The sequence below is a fragment of the Sebastes umbrosus genome, chromosome 12 (assembly GCF_015220745.1).
Source record: "Sebastes umbrosus isolate fSebUmb1 chromosome 12, fSebUmb1.pri, whole genome shotgun sequence".
Classification (NCBI taxonomy): Eukaryota; Metazoa; Chordata; class Actinopteri; order Perciformes; family Sebastidae; genus Sebastes; species Sebastes umbrosus.
Window position 1 is genome coordinate 2,299,036 of NC_051280.1, and position 16,892 is coordinate 2,315,927.

At 41.5% G+C, this 16,892-nt stretch overlaps 1 long non-coding RNA gene across 2 annotated transcripts; it reads left to right on the forward strand.

The window, feature by feature from the left end:
- The first annotated feature begins 211 nt into the window (after positions 1–211).
- Positions 212–13,882, forward strand: LOC119498015. Of its 2 annotated transcripts, XR_005209033.1 has the most exons (4): positions 212–573; positions 13,165–13,290; positions 13,477–13,617; positions 13,717–13,882. It is a non-coding gene; the product is annotated as an uncharacterized LOC119498015 (long non-coding RNA). The 2 variants fall into 2 exon arrangements; XR_005209032.1 differs by lacking the exon at positions 13,165–13,290 and having other exon boundaries at positions 278–573.
- Positions 13,883–16,892: the final 3,010 nt, after the last annotated feature.

A 16,892-nucleotide genomic window follows, 5' to 3' on the forward strand; every position in this document is an offset into this window, starting at 1 on the left:
ACAAAGCACTCCCTTGGGTCCCCAGCAATATACCCACCAAGATTGAAGTAGATCGGATGAGCGTTTCTTGAGATATGCGAAGGACATACACACAGACAGACAGACAGAAATCCCTTGCTTTATAGTTATTTACCTTATTTACAAATCCCTGGGATTTTGAATGGTGTTTTCTTACTTCTTGAACAGAACACAGATGCACCATTTGTGACTCCTTTCAGCCAGGAACAAAAAAGCTCTAGTGTGATGTTATTAGCATTGCAAAACTTCTCAGGGAGGAAGTCAAAGTATGTGGCTTGGACAAGGGAAGCCATTGTTTGCATCCTGTTTCCTAACGACAGTCACTGTTGTTTTCTTTCAACCATGTCCATGACCATTTCCCAATCTCAAAGCTGCACTCATCAATATTTCTATAACAACAACTTAAACAACCTTTTTCAGTAAAAAAAAAAAAAGCTGATAAACCCACTGATCACCGCGTGCTCAGCACCAAACAGCAGCCATTGAGGAGCATTTAGCAACTCAAGAGCCAAATATCCTTCTCAGGAGTTGGTGGAGACCGAACCAGAGCTAAAGGTGGGTGAAACTTACATTAGTTCATTAGTTGGACACAAACATGACTCCAACTGAATACTAATGTTGCTCTTTGTCTGCTGGATGTGTAAATAGGCGTGTTGTCAGTGTCAGAAGGGGGCAACCTCCGTGTCCGAGAGTGAAGCCAACACTGAAGTGTTTTAAACATGCATTCTTTCTAACAGCCAGCAGGGGGCGACTCCTCTGGTTGCTAAAAGAAGTCTGATTTTATAGAAATCTATGAGAAAATGAGCCTACTTCTCACTTGATTTATTACCTCAGTAAACATTGTAACGTTGACTATCTAGTCAGGGTGCTGTAAACCAAAAATCCAAGCTGGTCAAACAGTTACCCAGTCAAAAGCACAAGCAGTAATAACCACAAATGATCTAAACTCTACACTCAAAGGCCAAAAAATAGACACAAAAACTTACATTTACTTCACCTCATGGATGTTCTAATCCCGGACGAGCCCCCATTTGTTATGCCCCACCCTTGGGCAGCCCTATTGGGGCGAACAACACTCCAACACTGACCCAAACCAACCACAAAAGACACCTTTAAAACTCTCAAAATCCATAGGATTTATTAACAAAGACATATATAAAAAAGACAATATAAAGTCATCAACTGAGAGGCAGCAGAACCAGCAGTCCCCACACCAGAAGCCTGCCTCTTCTGCTGCTGGCACAGGAGCTTTTAAGCACCTCCTTCCCAACCTCGTTAAGCAAATGCAGCACACCTTGGCACCTCGTTGAGGAGTGGGCAGAGATACTGGAGAGGGAAAAGGGACAACAGCACAGGAAACACATACAGCCGTAACAATGAGTTTATGGTCTCAATCGCTAGTTTCAAGTCTTCTTTTATACAGCATGATGTTCATTTAGTAAATTATGGTCCCATTTAGAGTCAAATAGACCATAAATTTAGGGCATGATTTAGGGAGTGGCAACCTTGCGACTGACAGGCCGCTACCATGGCATTGTCCGGTCTGGGAGTTGTCCGTGTTTTCGTCTTACAACTTTAACCCTTTCACAGTGTGTTTTCACTTCATAAAAGTAAACTTATTCAGCGTTAGGTTGTGCTTAGCTCCACCCTCTCGTGTCACTTCTGGTTCCACTGCTTAAATACAGTCTATGAGTATACCTCTACATCACTACATCAAAGTGAGGAGTTTTTGTAGTGAGGCACTGATGGTTTAAGTGCACTCCCACGATTGAAAGGTTTAGTTGATTACATTTTGCAGTGAGAGGAGTATATGCCATGTGAGTGTAGCAGTGGACTGGATTTGGCTGCCTGAACTCGCTTGCAGGCTTTACTTCATCTGTGGCATATAAGAATACGGCCATAAGAATAATTTTTAAAAGAGTAATTGTTTTGAGAGGCACTGAAAAATTGTCATTTAGTTTTGAGGACTTGTCATATCCATGTGCATTTGCTCACAACATATTGTACAAACACTCGATTTTGGCAAGTTCTCCCATTCTTCCTGGTGTGCCTTCTTTCCTTCAGATTGGATGTGTAGTGTCAGTGAACAGCATTCTTCAGGTCTCTCAACACACTTTCAACAGATTTCTGTTTCAGGGTTTTGGCTCATCCACTTAGTGACATTCAGAGACTTGTCATTGTGATGAAGGATATTTTTCTATTTACCTCAAGTGATCTCAGAAACCGCTCTGTGGTGGCCAGTACTGGTGATACTGGCTTTTCATCATGTTGCCAGCCAGGGTGGGTAGTGATAGGTAGTCGATGTTAGCGCGAATGCATTTTAGCCAACCCCAGCAGCTCAGTGACAACACCATCAATTTTGTGTGTCAGCTCAAACAGCGCTGACTCTGAGTTGTATGTCATCGCATGGATGGGTATGCCAACAAGTTCTTATCCCAACTCGTCACATACCGCCGCTTTGTCACGCCCCTTGGCATCACTTTATTTTCGGCATCAAAACCACTATAGTTACCCTTGGCGTCACTTTAGGATAAGGCAACAAAACCACTATACTGACGTATAGTTAAGTTTAATACTACTACGTTTGTACAGTGAAAATGACACTGAACGTTGTGAACACGGGACAAGAACGAACAGCTGATTGTTAACACCAACACCTGTCTCCTGGATGAAAGCGAAAGTGTTTCTAGGACCCATACACCTCCCCTCCCGCCTGCCCGGTGTGTGTCTTTTCGCTCTTCAAACTTCATCACCATACTCTCGGCGCACCTTCTTGGAGCGTTTACTGTTGCCGCGGATGAGTTTACATTGTAGTAAATGGAACGCCCGGTGCGTTTCATACCGGCGCTAAGGGGGGCGTATTGAACACCGGTGGCCGTGACAAAGCCTCAGTATTTGATGCCCTTGGAATGAGAAAGGGCTAGGTATGCACAAGTCCTCAATATTCGTGTATCTATGATCTATGTTCATCTATAATGCTTTCATTGTTGTCATGGGCCACCTCAATGAAGGTCCTTCCTGTACTTCAGTGGATGTACTTGCTTCTTTCTCTTTTCCCTGACTTTAGTGCAAGTATTCTAATCATTATTTTCAATGTATTAAACTCGATGGTCCATTTCACTCCGTGGTACTTATTGGTGTGTCCACCAGAAACACCAAATACATACAGATATTCAAAACAGAGCCACATGTGGTGTATGACCAAAATTCCACAATTCCAAGCGGAGGACGTAATAACTTGTAAGTCACCATAGAATTTCTCTTACACACACATGCACAGTACACAGACCATTATCCCCCACCATACTGTCCAGTAGGTCCATCCATCTTCTCCATATATTGTGCTAACCTGACAATCTACAGCTGATAAGGAAGCTGTTTTTCTCCAGAGAGAAATCCTCATAACATCTCATCGGTCAGGACGGTGTGTGTGGGAGAGAGAGAGAGAGAGAGAGAGAGAGAGTTTATTTAATACTGACATGAGTATGAGAAGGCTAAGGCACGGTAGAGCTAGTTGTCAACATGGTTGCCTGAGGAAATGCTAGAAAAGTGTGAGAAACATATTTAAGATATATTTCAGATCACAAGTGAAACACAGGTAATAATTCTAACCTGAAGCTGCATAAGAAAATACAGGAATTATAATTGTATCATATGACATCTGCAATTGGTAGTTGTTTGTTTTGGCCCCATTGGAAGCTGGGCACAGCTTGCAGCGATGCAGTTACCATGGCAGCCCGATACGGTGGGCAATCTCACACACAAGAGTCACACACACATCCTTAAATTCTTTAGAGGTGCTGGGTAGTAATTATCGGCAATAAAAGACAGTAATAAAATACCTGCACATAGCTTTTTCCCCCAGTTCCTCTTTTAATTCTATGTAGACATGATTGATTTTTTCAGGTCCTGAAGAAGACCCGACAAAGTATTATCAATCCCCACTGCATGCTATATTATCTTCTATACTATACAATCAAGGTGTCTTTGTCTTTCAACCCAATATGTCATTAATTTATTGTGCATCTGTAACATGTTTGCTGTGATATCTTATTACTGTAATGGCCTGGATTTAAGATAACGCTGATTATACGATGACCTGACTAATCTGACACTTGTTGTTGGATAAAGACCTTCTGAGGATAGCAAGAGTCTACGGCCATGCTCTGTGAGGTTGTACTATTAGCTAAATGCTAAGTCCTCTGCTACTTGGAGTTTGGATCCTCTGTTCCTGTTTTCATCTAAGGCCCGGGCCACACAGGGAGCGTCAGCAGCGCGTGGCGGCTGCGTTACCTGTTGTTTTTTATTTCGGCGTCCGTGTTAACAGGTTAGAGCAGCCACACTGCCCGCGTGAGCAGCGCGGCTCAGGCGTGGCTCGGCTGCGTGTCTTCTAGAGATTCAAGGTCTTGCCTGTTTTTTTCCGTGTGTCGCGTGTGGTTCACGGCAAAAATGGAAATAGATCTTTCGACAGTATATTTACATCATACCAGTTACATTACTACAGTTTCAATGTCTGTATCTATAGAATATGTCACAGACATGAAGAAAAGTAAAGATTTATATTTAACTCAACACTTCCTGGTTCCGTTTCAAAATAAAAGCCCTCAAGCTTTTTTTTTTCCTGTGGACAGAATTCCTTCATTTGTTAACACAAGACTTTTATTCTGAAATATTTACAGGATAGTGTTGTAGAACATGCAGTGACTTGCAGGGCTCCATAAATGAATAAAGTACCTGGTTTTAATTGTGGATTTTTAGTATTGTTTACAAATGAATGCAAGCTTCTCAACCTTTCTCCGTCTAAAATAAATATGAATGACATTCATAATAAAAATGAAATGGCCATTATGAAAGGCAAACTCTTTGTAGATAGAAAGGGCTGACAGCAGCAGCAGCCCTGCAACAGAAACGCTGCCAGTGTGGACGCCACATGCCTCAACAAGGCCGCCTGGTCACTGTCCTACAAACATATTGGAGCTGTTAATGCTGGGGCATTAACTGCTAATGCAAACTTCATGTTGCTGCTCCTTCACATTAAATGAATTTCATTGGCAAAACACCAAGTGTTTTTTTATTGTGAAGCAGCCATAGGCAATGCAATCTATTTGTGACTGACATCAGCGCTATTTGCTATTATTTAGGGAAAGAAAAAACTCCTACACAACAAGACATGGATAATTTGGGCACCTTTTGTATGTGTATCAGTTTCACAGAGAAGAGTGTTAGGAGAGGACACAGATACAGTGAGGCTGTTTTATAGTTGAATGGAAAACTGATTGCGCTGTGAGCGCAGCAGGGGATCAGATCGGGCTCAGCACGTGTATCCTAGCCATATGAATAACCCACTAATTTCATACCCAGCATGCTTGACCATTGTCAATAAAACAGATGTATCTTTCCAAGTTTGCTCCCCCCCCCCATTTTAAATCATAACCAATCGCTCATGGTGAGGGTCATTGTGAAGAGGACTGCATTGAAAATTTCTGCAAACCTATTAAGGATTTTGGATTTGAATGACAGTTCAAATATGAGGAAATTATGAATTGAATTGAATTGAGTTGAGCTAATTTTACACAGTAAAATATTATAATAATATAAATATAATATAAAAATTTTGTACAGTAAAATAACTTAAAACTTCGCATCGTCATCCTGAACAGGATTACATTGAAAATCAAATTGTCAAAACACAACGACATTTCACAAAGCACAACATGTCATAAAACAAGACATTTCACAAAACACAACAACATTTCAGGGAAAACAACAGCTAAAAGGAAAACACAACAACATGAAGGTGAGACTCAAACTGGAAAAGGTAGGTACGTATTGGACATGGATTGGACTGTTTGTCAGTCTGTGACAAACGTAAGTCATTCGCCATTTGCTAAAGCGAAAGGGATGGTAGACAGCGGTGGAATCTGCCCTATATGTACTGTAGGGTCTGCACGTATTCGGGTAGGCACAACGGGTAGGATTGGCCATCTTGAAATCGGCCTAGCCGTCAGTCTTGTGAGATTTTGAGCTAGGGTAAAAGCTGGTAATATGTCACTTTATCAAGTTTTAATGTGAGAAAGTAACCGTTTGGATGGGCAGTTCATCCAAAAACACCAAACAGAAACAAAATAAAACTCACCAAAACGGTCTAGGTTAGTCTTTCCAACAAGCGCAAAGTCTGGTTCAGTTGGCCACCCACTTCTATATCCCATCTGATACGCATCTTGTTATATTGTTTAAAGGGGACATATCGTGCATTTTCATTTTCATAATTGTATTTTTGGTTTCTACTAGAAAATGTTTGCATGCTTTAATGTTTAAACAACACATTATTTTTCTCATACTGTCTGCCCAAATATGCCTGTATTTACCCTCTGCCTGAAACGCTCCGTTTTAGTGCATTTCAACAGAATTGCAACGGAATTGCGTTGCTAGGCAACAGTTTGGGTCCATGTTTACTTCCTGTCAGCTGATGTTATTTATATACACTGCAACAGGAAATAAACTTACCATTTATCCGTTGTTTTTTTTCAACACTAACTGGCAACTTGATCGCTGATGACAGAGATACCACGTGATACCAACGTCGTAATACTATTGCCTCACACGCCTTGTTAGAATTGGAAACCAAACATCAGATATCTTCTAAATTAATTTTGGACCCGTCAACATTTTTAAATGATTAATTCATAGTCACAATATTTTTTTTTTTTCAGGAAAAGCCATAATTTTATTTGGTGCTTTGCTTCGCCGTAAAGTACAAACAGTCTTTTTTGCCGTTGTGATGTAGAGCCATCCATCAGGGTTTTTTGCCAAATCAGTTCCACATATAAAATCCAATGAAGAGGCTGGCAGAGGCTGGCAGAGGCAGCCAGTCTCTTTCAGTGTTAGTCTTGCTTTCTATGGCAATTACAGTATGCTAATGTGGAAAAGTATTGTAAAAGTGAATGTGACAGTCCTTCATTGATGTTAAAATGCTCCACGGTGCAGTGTTAAAAAAGGGGCTATACACCTGAGAAGTATGTAATTTCTGAATTACAAATAGGCCGACCTGAGGGAGAGAACCTGAAAGAGAGAATCAAAGAGGAAAAATCCAACCTGAGGAAGAGAGAGAGAGAGAGAGAGCACTAAAGAGTGACAGCCTCTCTAGCCTTGGGCAGCCTGCTACTGTAAAAGCTGTGATTTATTCTGCCATCATCTCAGTAGATATATGATCTGCGTCTCAGCCTAGCCTGTCACACCACATACATATTGAGTGGCCCACAATAATAGGGAGGGCTTGATTTATTATACAGCTATTTATTACACTGGGTGGGCTAGGAAGAGAGAAAAAAATGAAAACAGCTCGAAATTAAATTTGCAAGCATATCTATTAGATCAAATCTGATCTGATAGTAAAAATAAATCAGAGCTAATCTGTGTCTTCTCATTTCACCTAGAATTTCAACATCTACTTTACCGCAAATGTAGATTCATTAGTGCAAATGTCCTACCCTCAAAAGGGAGAAAATTAAAAACTATACCATTCTGACAACTAAATCAAATGGTGGAAGATAAATATAGTGCAACAAATAGCAAATAAGGAGAGATTTTGGACACAGCGTGCTGGCCAACAATAAATTAAACTGCATACAACATGTCAATTCGGCTTCATGAGCTCCACTGATATAGAAACCTCAAGTTCTTATTTGCATCTCCTGCATGAGCTTTGATCAAAAACACAGGTGAATCACTGTTTGGACTGTGACTACACATTTTTTTTGCCACAGTAGGTAGCTATAGTTACATAGTCACATTCAAGATTTAAGATTCCTTTATTTGTGATTTTTATGCTCCACATAAAAACGAAAGTGTGTTTCTTACATCCACCACTCAGAAATTCAGTGCAAAACAATTGGTGAAAACTATAAAGTAATTAACTAATAATTAAGAGCACTAATAAAATAAGCTAAAAGTACGCTAAAAATAGTATAGAATAAATAGTTAATTTAAAAATTAAAAAAATATATATTATTAAAGGAACAGTCTCTTTAGTGCAGTTCACATACTCTGATTGAGCAGTCTGATTGCTGTGGGAAAGAAGCTGTTTAGCAGCCGAGTCCTTAATTCTCATACGGATAAAATGAGACATTTCAATGGTAGTTACACCAAAAACATCTACAAAGAACACTCAAAACTGTTCTATAATTCATATTTATCTATCAACAATTGATTAAATGACTGTGTAATGTGTGTGTGAACCTACAACAAAATTATTAGTCAATTTTGCTGTTCCCCACAGCTCTACTGAGCTATTTTAGCCTCTTTTAGCTATTTGTTTTGGTTTTGAGCCCATAAACTGTGCTCTGATGAACTCCATTTTCAGCAGCAGCAGGGAGATATTTTCAGCAGACAAGCTCTGATAGACCCTAAATAGATTTTTAGCCTCTTGCGGCTATTTGTTTTGGTTTTCCAACCTGCAAACTCCGCTTTGTGGTTCCAGTTGCATCAGGGCAGATGTTTTAAGTGAAAAAGCTCTGATGAATTTGAAAAAACTAACAACCCAGTAGAGCATTTAGCAGTTTAAAGCCAGATATCTTTTTTCTCAGGAATTGGTAGAGACCAAAACAGAGCTAAAAGAAGTCAGTATTGGACTTACATTCATCAGGTTGAAACAAAAACAACTCCAAAGGAATGCTAATGGTAATCTGTGTCTGCTGGAGGTGTAAATAGGCAACCGTTTGCTAACAGTTATGGAGATCAATGATTTATGAAGATGACAAGACACAATGTTAACTTTCAAGCATCTTTACTGAGAATGAAGCAATTGTGACGAGAGCTCCTCCTGTGATACAACTAACACATTCTCACTCCCAATTCGTCAAATACCAACGCTTGGTCAGTGCCCATCAGTGCCTGATACCGACACACCGAGGCACCCTTTGGCATCTGTATGAGATGCACCGGGCTTTCCACTAACTCCAATGCAAACCCATCTGCGTCATCATTAGTCGGTCAGAGCAACGGATTTAGTTTAAATAGCGAGATGGATTGAGCAGGTTGGTGAGGGGAGGTTGGACGGGTCAAAACAAAAAAACAGGACTTTCACCGAAGAGACCACTGTTTGTGTCCCGTGTGAAACCTAGTCAACGTTGACTTATTTTACATTAGTTTTGAAAGTCCAAACTTCACTAACGTTGGTTACATAACACATACAGTAGTTATTTTACATACGAAACATACTTATTACTTATACCAAACCACAAATCTTTTCCTAAGCCTCACAAAGTACATTTGATGCCATAACTAACCAAGTACTTTTGTTGCGCAAGTGCAGTCACCCTAAAGACCAAGTTAACCTACCTTGGAATTTTGTTTTTTTAAATAGACTGTATGCATGTAACGGGTGGAAACTGTACGTTAACGTAGCTAGAGGGGTGCCTGTAGCTACAGGGGTACCGGAAGCGTCAAAGTCTGAAGCGCAGGGCCATTGACCAAGTTGCCATATTTGACGAGTTCGAAGTGGGCATGTGTTGGATACAACACCTCCTAACATCGACAAGGTATATTTAGATGCATCACCTGCCTTTTTCAAATTGTGTTAATACACATCATTTTCTTTTTTTTTACTGAGTCAAGTATTGAAGAAAACAAAAAACAATCCTTGTCACTTCTCAGTAATCATTTTAACAATTACATTGTTTATTTATTTATTTTTATTTAACCTTTATTCAAGCAGGAGTACAAACTCATTGAGATTAAAAATCTCTTTTTCAAGAGTGTCCTGGCCAAGATAGGCAGCAGAACAGTTACACGGTTGCAGACATAAAACAAACAATTGAAAACGAAGACTGTATTATGAATCCACAACACTAGCCCAATAACACTAGCCCAATCTACAGTAGAGTTATTTCAATCTTTGAATAAAGACATATTTGTGGGATGGATTTCTTTCCTGTGACATTTTGTCAACCCTGTCGAGTGAATGCGTCATAAGGTGACGGTGTTCTAAAATCGGAGTCTTTTGAAGAGAAGACATTATTCAAATCAAGTTAATAACAGAAGGCAATTGAGTTCTGAATATGATACATGTTTGAGGGGATTGCATATAAAAGTCACTCGGACCAAGAATGACACTCTGAATGAAAAACAATTTGCCTCCAATTTTCAACGCTTTTCCAGTTAATCACAGCTCAAAGTTGTGCAATCTTCCAACCCTCCACTGAAGTAAATGAGGACAACTCTTGTGCATTTCCTGCTAAACCGCCACCTTAAATTTACTCTGAACATTCATGCTGAAAGCTTGATTATCTGCTCTGTGAAATGTGAAATGTGCCACGTCACACATCCTCAAACCATGTCGAGTCTCCGGCTTTCACCTCTCCTCTCTTCACCTGTGAAAATCCACATTTCAAATTTAGATAAATGGCTTCTTTTCTTCCCGTCACAATTGTGTGTGTGACTTATCTCCGCGGTGCAGCTGTGAAGAGAGCAGGTATATTTTTTATTTCTCATATCTCTGAGAGAAGGATACAGCAGGTGGAGTCCTGACTGCAGCACATGGTTTGCAGAGCATGTAGGTTGCTGTTGACGACAGCAGGCAGGTAAAGGTGTGGGTGCTATAAGTATGGATATAGTCTGTCTGCCCGTCTTTCTCTGTCCCATCACTCATAGCACACAGGTCACTCACTTTGGAAACATTTATCTTTTGTCTGTGCGTTTACTTTCCATTTTTCTTTGCTGCTGAAAGCTGCTCAACTCATTGTCATGCCTCACTGGTGGCGTGGCAAAGCTGTGCTGCAGTGCCCCTGCTGTTACTGAGGATGAAGGTTACGATATTGTAACTCTAGTTCTATAAGCACATGCGGAGCCCCCTACTGGACTCTATGGGTAATACTCCCCTCCAATCACACGCACGCATTCGGCCACTGAGATTTGCATAAACGTAGCCAGCCAATCAGGACGTGCCTATCGAGTATGTGCATCCCCACAGTATCTAAGGCATTTTTGCTGTCTGTATCCTACACCCTCTTCAGCAAGCGGCGCAGGAACAACAGGACCCTCTTGGTAGAGGGCTCTGCCTGTGCTTATAGAACTAGAACAGGTACAGTAAGTACCCCCGGTATAAGCGGTGTTCCCTGTAACAGGTGTTGTGGGGACCCCAGTTGTGTAGATCCTTCTCTACCGAGGGGGGAATGGTAACCAAGTGTCGCTTGTGCATCTTGGCATCCAAGCGTAGGCTGGCAAACCACCTCTACAGGGTGAGCAGCCGCCATGAACCCCAGCGCGTGCATGACGGTCAGCGGCGTCACCATTGCCCCCTGTCAAAGTTTGCAAACTGCCCGCAGCAGGGCCGTACATTTGATTTCCAACAGAGTACCCTGTAGACTGCATGTATCGAGCACAACCCACAGGTACCCCACCTGTTGGTGTGGTAGGGGGCAGCTCTTCTTCCTATTAATCACAAACGGCTGCAGAGTCACATCCACACATTTGCCAAAGGTGCGGGGGGCCAGTGAATATCCGAAAGGTAGTCTGTTGTACTCGTAAGCTTTCCCCTGGAAGGCAAAATGCAAGAATTTACTGTGTCTCGGTGCCACCTCGACATCAAGGTATACGTCAATGGTGGTGTATCAGTCTTCCGGCTGAACCAGTACCAGTATACGGAATGTCTTGTGGGCAATGCATCAGTTTAGGCCAAAAAGATCCGAAATGGTCCTTGAACAAGGAATGAGGTCCTTGAACACATTACCGCTTGGCCGGCAACATCGTATCATAGAACAAGGGTTACAATTCGTAACCCTTGTTCAGGGTTACAATTCTGAACCCTTGTCCAGTCCCCTCATCTCCTATGTGGAGATTGATGAGGGAAAATGAACCCCCATATTCCAGGGTTAAGCTGGAGGGCAAGACATCCCACCGTTAACGATTTGTGCGCGTCGATCTGTAATAACACAGTAACAACGGCCAAAACAAGGACGCGAATAAGGGCCTAGCCCAGTCTTTTCCCATGTACGGAGGAGGACCGCTGCAGAACTGGTGAAAATAACCCAGTCTCAGTGTACTGTCCCTCCATTCGGTTAACTGCGTCGCCACTCCCTGTAAAACTGTGTCAGAGGATGAGCGACCAGCTGTGGCACAGCAGCTTGAAAGCTGTGATATCCTGTTTCAGCCCATCACAGATGCCAAACTCTCCATTAACATGAAGCTGGCCTAACTGGGGCCGACATAGGAAAAGGGCTGAGCCAGCAATGAGGTCCTTAAACGGAACCTTAACCCTTTCCCACAGGGTTAAGCTGGACTGATCTGTATTTCCCTTTGAGGTAATACAGTTAGACACCACATTTTAACAAGGAGAAAAATTTGGAACACTGGACAATCATGAAGCGTCATGCTCGATTCAAGTTCAACAAGACGCCATGGGAAGCCAAAGAGGTGGGAAGAGGAGAGGAATGTACTCTTTGAGAAATGTAATTTGTTTTAATTAACATTATACATTTTCAACAACATTAACAGCATCAGCTTATTAACAACAGGAGTAAAGAAAAAGGCGGAACACTCTTTTTCCTAACCGCAGGCAGGTGGAGATGGCAGGAGGATGCAAAGTTAGGTGACCTTTCAACATGTTGGATTGATTGTTTTCCAAAAAATGTGGCCAAACCGCACAGATTGCATTTACACCTGCCTGAGATCTGATCGAAATGCGAGCCAGACCACCTCCAGATGTTATCTGTTATAATTGACGCCCCTGCAGTGCAATATTATGTAAAATCATTGCTGAGTCGTATATCTTCTGTCTGAATGTGGCGCATAAACTCCACAAGTGTGTCGGACTTTGACTAAGAGAAAGAACAACACTCATTATTCAAATGCTTTTATCCTCTTGCCTGATTTAAATAACGATGAACCCATATCAAACCCCCTATGTGTGAGTTAAAGCAGTTTTCCAAAACCGAGGAGACTATAAAAAATATCATCTCAAATGACATTACTTGGATACACAATCTTGTTAACAGAACATCAAATGCAAATTGACGTGAGGTTGTGCTGTAGCCCTGTATTGGCAAACTTGCTGTATAGCCAACTTAAACTTAACTTAAACTTTATTAGATTTGTCATATACATACAGGTACAGTACATACGTTAAATTTGCATTTAACCCATCCTTAGGAGCATTGGGCTGCTGTTAAGCGCCCGGGGTTCAGTGTCTCGCTCAAGGACACTGGGGATTGAACCACCATGCTTGCGGTTAAAGGACGACTCGCTCTACCCAATGAGCTACAGCTGCCCCACACTGTATGTACTGTACAGCAGTAGGTGATTATGGCCCTGAATTACAGATCTTCACCTCCTCTAAGAATAAATGATATGTTTTCTCACTAAAATCTGTTATGATTCTGTTGTTTTGTTTGTGGTGTTGGTTGTTTTTTGTGCTTGCCTGTTCTCTCTGTTCCCTTCCCCTTTGTATTTTTCTCGTGGCAGGGCATGTGTGTGGCAGGGGGCGTGTCTGGCTCCGCCTGCAGCAGCAAAGGAGGCACACCGGTTCCCAATCAACCTCATCAACCTCTCCATATAAGCCTGGTCTTCACTCCACTACGGCACCAGATAGTTCCGTCTCATGCGGTAGAGCACGTTCCTTCTGTATAGATTTTCGAGTTTGACATAATTCTAGTGTTCACCTTTTGCTCAGTACTTACCAGTGTTCTTTTGTCTTCCTGTCAGATCTTCCGGTCTGCCTTGCTGCTGCTGCTTCCGCGTCCTCAGTGACTGTGTTCCCATGTGCTTAGTCCTCGTGGTCCAATTCCTCCGAGCCACGAGCCGGCCAGTTCCCTGCCCTCTTCTGCTTGGGTTTTTGCCTCGTTTTTTATAATAAACTCTGTTACCTTTTTTACTTGCCTGTGCCAGTCTCTGTTTGGGGTCCAGCTGAAAAACAAAACCTAACAAAAATCATCATCTTGCTTATCACATACAGTAGTTAATTCCTCTCCTCATCAATTAGCACAAGGTACAGTTATTGCTAATTCAGGGATGCTGGATCAAAACAATTATCTACAGCTGGTCTTTCAAAGTCAACAGTTATGTTATTACTCTGTACACATGACATCTATTGCACGTTTGTCCATCCTGGAAGGGGGATCCTTCCTCTGTTGCCCTTCCTGAGGTTTCTTCCATTTTTTTCCCTGTTAAAAGGGTTTTTTTTGGTTAAGTTTTTCCTTATTTGATGAGAGGGTCGTACTGGAAAGGACAGAGGGTGTCGTATCCTGTACAGATTGTAAAGCCCCCCTGAGGCAAATTTGTGATTTGTGATTTTGGGCTATACTAATAACAGTATTTAGTTTTGGTTTGCAACATGAGCCCCATTTTTCTAGCCTGTAATTTGACAAATTGGCCATTGAAAGTAGACCTATTTAGTAGCAGCTTCTACTTGCAGTGTACCCGTCGATTTACAGAAAACTTACAGAAAACTGGATTACTTTGATGCTGAAGAAAACGTAAAAACACGATGATTCTCAGTGATGGGCAGTCGCTCAGAGGTAGCGGGTCGCCCAACAATTGCAAGGTCGGCGGTTTGATCCCCACCTCCTCCAGTCCACATGTTGAAGTGTCCTTGAGCAAGACACTTAACCCCATATTGCTTCTGAAGGCTGAGCCATCAGTGTGTGAATGAGCATTTAGATTAGATGCTGATGGGCAGGTTGGCTCCTTGTATGCCATCAGTGTATGAATGTGTGTGTGAATGGGTGAATGCTGACATGAAAAGTGCTTTGAGTGGTCGGAAGGCATTATATAAATACAAGTCCATTTAGCATTGACCATGCACTTATACAGAAATAGGACAGCTAGGGGAAAGACAAGCATTCAGAACATCAGTGATAGTGATATCTGGACAAAAATGTAGCAGCTAGATGTACACAGAGACACATTGTACATTGAAATGACAAGTTATTGTTTTTATGTGCTCTGTGACAGAGTTTTGGTTTAAATGTGTTTTGAAAGGTAAATATTGCAGATTTCTTCATTAGCAACATGCAGAACTGCCAAATACCGTCAGCAACAATGATCTCTGGCAGAGAACAGGTCAAAAACCTGTGGAAGAAGAGATCAGGAGAAGGAGATGGGGATGGATTGGCCACAAACTCAGGAAACCAAGTACTAGCATCACCAGGCAGGCCCTTAGACGGAACCCACAAGGCAAAAGAAGGAGAGGCCGGCCCAAGAACACTTGGCGCAGGGACCTTGACATGGACATCAAGCAGAGCAGGCTGACATGGAAACAACTGGAGAGGAAAGCCCAGGACAAAAGACTCTGGCAGACTGTGGTCAACGGCCTATTCTCCATAAAGGAGCGATAGGCTTTGAATGAATGAATGTGCGGAACTGAATGGCTCAACGCGGGTGTCATGTGGCTCAAAGGCCTTTGGTTGCTTGTAACCATGGCAGATATTTTCTATGTATCATTATTGTGTGTATGTCTTTCCTGTTTCCAAACACGTACAGTATAATTCTGCTTATGTCACATAAGGTTAGCCAAACAGAACATTTGATTGTGTTGTAAGGGGAAATATTGCTTTTTCTTTTACTCACTTTCCACCTCGCTGTGTGGTGCAAACAAAAAGAACACTGCCCAAGAAAATAAGCCTTTCATTACCACTAGATTGTGTGCACAAATTGTCTCAGCTGTAAGACTGATCGTCAAAGGATCTGCTACCTTTCCATCCTAAAGCCACTTTACAATGTTGCTTTCACTAACAAAGACCGTGACAATAATGGTATGGGTTTGAAATAGTTTATTACATATTGAAGTGGAGGGGAGCAATGATGATGTAGGAGGAATGGGTTAGGAAGGAGGATGAGGGATGAATCAAAAGAGAAAGAGAAAGAATGGTGAGAGAAAAGAAAAAGAGGTTTGGGGGTTGGGATGTGAAAGCTGAGTCAAGGGGAAGTGAAAGGATCAGGTGTGCTTATATACTTTAAGCTCCGTAAATGGGATGTGTAGGAGGCGTGGTCTTTGTTCCCGAACTTAGTTGTAAAACTTATCTTCTCTGATCTAAAATTGGAGGATGAACAAAACTGCATTTTGCAACATTAATAGCAGTCAATCCGGACAAGGCTTTGTTTATTCTTCTGAGACATACTTGAATGGATCACAAGCACAGTAGGTGCTTCAGTATTTTGGATGAGCTGATGTTGTGAAGTTTGAGCAAACGGACACAACCTTCATTTGCATATCATTTTGGAGGCACTTATTAGGGATTCATCATTTTGGTTGGTCCCTGCAGAAATAAAAAAAAAATGGAAAATACATCCAAATATAAAAAAAAGCAAGACCCAGTTTCAAAATGTATCAGATATTCCAGTGATGAAACTTTTCTGATTAAATGTTCATCTGCAATATGTAATAGTGTACTTCTAAACACTTAAGTGCTTAAACACATTTAAAAGCTTTCTTTCAATGGGTGTCCACCTGCAATGCATGGCCTTGCAAGTCTGTAAAAAGGAATAAAAAGACTATTGGTTCATAACTCTTCAAATGCATGTTTAAAGGCAAAGCAAAGTCAAATTTTGACTTGTATCGAAATAGGTGTTAATTGTTGTGGTGGCCTTACCATCATTTGTTAGAAATGTCTACTGTGTCCTTTTATCATCAATATGTTCTGGTTGAATTTCAGCTCTCAAGAATATTTTTCAAAGTACATAATACACCTTCTTGTAGGCGATACCATTGATGTCTAACTGGCAAGCCATTATTAAGCCATTTAAGGGCAGTGGACAGCATGTGAAGCAATGTCAAAACACCTGTAGCCATTGTTTTTTATGCAAGCCCACACACTCATGATGCGCAGTATCGAGTAGATTCAAGTCAATTTGATTTATATCCCAAAAAACATAAATTTGAC